At 40.9% G+C, this 4,038-nt stretch overlaps 1 long non-coding RNA gene across 1 annotated transcript; it reads left to right on the forward strand.

The window, feature by feature from the left end:
• Positions 1-1,121: 1,121 nt before the first annotated feature.
• LOC306798362 lies at positions 1,122-3,798 on the forward strand. Its single transcript, XR_013773325.1, has 3 exons — positions 1,122-1,369; positions 2,992-3,036; positions 3,628-3,798. It is a non-coding gene; the product is annotated as an uncharacterized lncRNA (long non-coding RNA).
• The last annotated feature ends 240 nt before the right edge of the window (positions 3,799-4,038 follow it).

The raw sequence follows: 4,038 nt of genomic DNA on the forward strand, positions 1-4,038 counted from the left end.
GAGGAATCAGAAGATAGAAACTGTCCTAGCTGATGGGGAAAATGTTTGATTGACTGCACTAAGGATATAGTTTATTTTAAATATTCTCATCCTTTTGAAATACTAAGAGATCTAAAAGTAGATGTTGCAACTTTGAAATGGAACATTGCTATTTGTGGGGATGGTACCAAAAGTAAACGTAATTGCCAAAAATACACAGAAGTATTTAGTTACTGTTCAGCAAGCACTGAAATAGAGGAGCTCTTCTGGATCAAGCTGTATGTTAATAAGTGACCCATCACTAGTTTAACACCAAGTTTAACACTGCTGTTTTATAACAAACCTGTGAGATGCTGCATTTTAGAAAATACTGACCACATGCCCTGCTCCCTATGTCAACCTGGACAATTCCATCTTAACTAAATAGTTAAAATTAAAATCTCTGCTCTCTGCTTAGAGCTTAGGTTGCTTGGAGTTGAAAGCAATTAAAATTTGTGGATGTTTCTTTGTATTGTTGTTTGGTCATATTATGGTTCTATATAATCAATATGGGGTGTTTTCCATGGTAAGTTACATCAATACATGGCAGCAGCACTATGAAAATCAGACTTCCAGTTCCTTGGTAGTCAGGAATTTCTGACCCAATATTATGCTACTTGAAATCATCTGAAAGGATCAAATATTCTCTAAGAAAATATATGAACAAATAATTTTTTAAAATTAATTTTGGTTTTCTGTTGATGTATTACCAAATGAAGCCAGAAAGATAAGGAATTATTTTTTCAGAGAAAATGAATGAATTTCTTATCTTTGGAAAAATTTGGTTGGTCTTTATCCTTGAGTAATGTCATGTTACTTCTCTGAGCTAATAAAAGAGACCAGTGACTCAGCATCTCTAGTTTATAATTCAATCTCAGGTGAAAAGTTTGAACAGCAGGCCAATATTTCACCCTAATGTTAATGTGTTATCTTCAGGAGAGACCAAAGGGAGCCTTCTGGAATGCAAAAAAATGAATACATTTAGCCAGAATTATTTTCAAGCCCTCTGCTTTTTTTTTTTTTTTTTTTTTTTTTTTCCCCCAGGTAGCACCCGTTATTCCTAAATGACTTTAATTCCTCATTTGGATTGACAGATCAAATTTGCCATCAACTCTGCCACTTTCCTACCAAAACTGGTAGGAAACATACTAAAACAGAGAAAGGGATAATTACAGCAAGAAGTATTTTCTCTTCTGGCTGGTGAGTTGGTTTATTTTAATCTTCTGCACTATCAATTATTTCCAAAAGCTTCAAATGGAAAATGCATATGTAAAACAGAATTTTGGTACTTCATAGAGCACACTTTGGAGAGGACTTTCAAGAGAAAAGTAGTTTCAGGAATTAAACTCAGGTACTTTCTTTTTAATTGCACTTCAAAGTTATGGGGAGAAGGGGGGTGCACAGAGAGAGGAGGCAGCCTCAAAGAATTTGTGGGGAGGTCACTGTGCAGCAGCAACATTTTCCATGAGTTCACCAACACAGGGCCAGGCTGGTTCAGGAGCCCTCTTGGAGCAAGAGCACCTTGTCTGGGTCTCTCTTGCCTGTGCAATGAGCAATATCACACGTGTGATGGTCTGATACAGCTCAAACCCATTAATTCTTTTTGCAGAGGGGAGAACAAGAGATTGTCAAGTTGCTTAGTTGCTAGTAAATAAAAACATAATTTAAATAATTGCACAAAAAGCTCTATATACTGTGTCCTAAGGGTTGCCACAGGGCTCCTATGCAATGCAGGCAGCTGACTACTTCATCTAGCTTTTCACAAACCTGAAGCAAACACTTTCAGAGCCTCCTCTCCTGGCACTTCCAGCTTGCATTCCAGTTCTAACAACAGCTGTTCTTTGTGGGCTCTGTGACTTGTGTGGCCCAGTTGCAGAAGCAGATGTGCCCTCCACATTCATGGAGAGAAGTCTGAAAACGATTGTTCTGCTAGAGCTGAGAAGTTAGTTCAGGGATAGGAATTGTATTTTTAAGCTAGCATTTGCCAGAATTGGTGCTAAAAGATATAGTGGTGCCTCCCTCCTGCTTATTCCTGCTCTGTCCCTTGGGTTTGCACAAGTCTGGTCTGAACAACTAAGGAATTAATCCAGTTGAAGTCTCAGCCAATGGGAACAAAACCACAGCTGCAGTCTGGCTTGGGGTTGTGATGTGGTTTCCATCCAGCCATGTGGACATGTGTGCCCACAGGAGGCAGAGCTGGAGGGAAGGGAGAGAACTGTCTCTCAGGGGACCAGGGAGGAGGATGCAGGGTGGTCTCTGGGAGCTTGTGCTTCCTCCCAGGGTGAGGTTACGTGGGATGGCCAAGCCTGGGGGTGGCTGTTAACCTGTGGACAGTGACACTGACCTCCAGCAGAGCTCTGTGAGCCTTTGCTGGGATGATGCACACATGAGCACCAAGCCCCATGCCACAGCATACCACAAGCAGGATGGAAGTGCTTGAGCTGCAGGCATGAGCAGGAGCCCTCTGACAGCATTCCCCAGGCAGCCACAAAAATTGCAGGGATGGGCATGTGGCAACCTAGGATGAGTATGCAAAATGGTGTGTAGGACATGCTGGGAGATGCCCCCAGCCCAGCTGTTCTAGAATTTCACTCACAAGGTAAATCATGAGCATTTATTGTACAACTGTGTGTTCAGGATGGCTTTTCACAATTAAGTTGCATTAAATTGACTTCTTTGTGTATTGAGAAACCAAGTCAGAGTTGTGGAGCACCTCTGCATCTATACAGTAGCCCATAGTAGAGATTTTGCAGGCTAGCTCCAGGGTTGGAGAAAGAAGCATGTGGAAACTCAGGCTGTCCTCAAAAGAGGGCATTGCAAGAAAAAGTTTCAAGGTCCTTTACTAGTAAATGGTTGTTTTTTCTGTTTTGCAATACAGAACAACTAAATATTCTGATCTTGTTGGAACTAATATATCTTGTGTGACTTCTCTTTCATCTTCTTTCATCACCTTCTCTCTTTATCTCTGACTAGCAAAATATACATTAATTCCTGGAAAAGCTTACAGAAAACAAAAAGGTAAATGAACGAATTTTACCTTTGTGGAAGAGGGCAACTTGTTGGTACTTGCTGTCAATGTGCATTGATTTTATCTGGTGGGAAGATGGTGGTGGCACCAGCATTGAGGTGCCTTGCTCTAACAAACTCATACATGTACAGGGGTTGTTGAGCAGATGGAGAGAGCTCAAAAAAAGTGGTAGAAAATGTACCATCTTCCTCTGTGAAAATATGCACAAATATATTTTTGTTTTCTCACTCTTCCCATTGGAAAGATTTTTTGATTTTTCAGCCTAGCATTCAGATGAAGGAAGACTCTGTGATCATAGTGTCCATCCATCTGTCCCACTCTAAATGCTTTTAAGCCAACCACCACTCTTTAACATCATGAAGTGACACAGAGCTCAAAAGAATTAGAATAGGATTCATTTCACCTAAGTTTAGACTTCTATAGTACCAATGTCTTCATCTGAGATAATCTTTTGGTTGTCCTTACAGTTAGTGGAGACCAGCTGGCATGTTTAACCATGATTCAAATGACCTGATTTAGATGTCTATTTTGGAATAGGATGAATCATGGACTAAGAGTGCCTTTCTCTCTTTCCTGCCTAGTTAGGATGACCATCTGGGATGAAGAATAGTGGGATTTTCTACATGACTTCTGAAGACCATCTCTACATAAGAAAGGAAATTTAAGGAGGCAAAGCTGAAGTGTGTGCTCACCAGCAGTGGTAGGGCCACTCACCGTGAGTGACATGAGACAGAACGTGCCTCTTGTCAGCGAGCCCTGGTGTAGGGTAAGTACCTAGGTGGTACTTAGAGTCCTGAGAATAAACAAGCTGAGGTGAGGAGAAGGTCATAAAGAGCTTTAGGAAGGGTTATTGTGTTGGGCGAGTAAGAAAATGAAAGGAGTTTGAAATAAGCCAGGCTTCACTAGGCTTACTGCTTGCAGAATTGAATGATTATTTGCAGGAACTCATCACAACTCTGTGTGCTGTTACAGCACACAGAGTTAGATACAAC

Source organism: Erithacus rubecula (genome assembly GCF_903797595.1).
Source record: "Erithacus rubecula genome assembly, chromosome: 2".
NCBI classification, from domain to species: Eukaryota; Metazoa; Chordata; class Aves; order Passeriformes; family Muscicapidae; genus Erithacus; species Erithacus rubecula.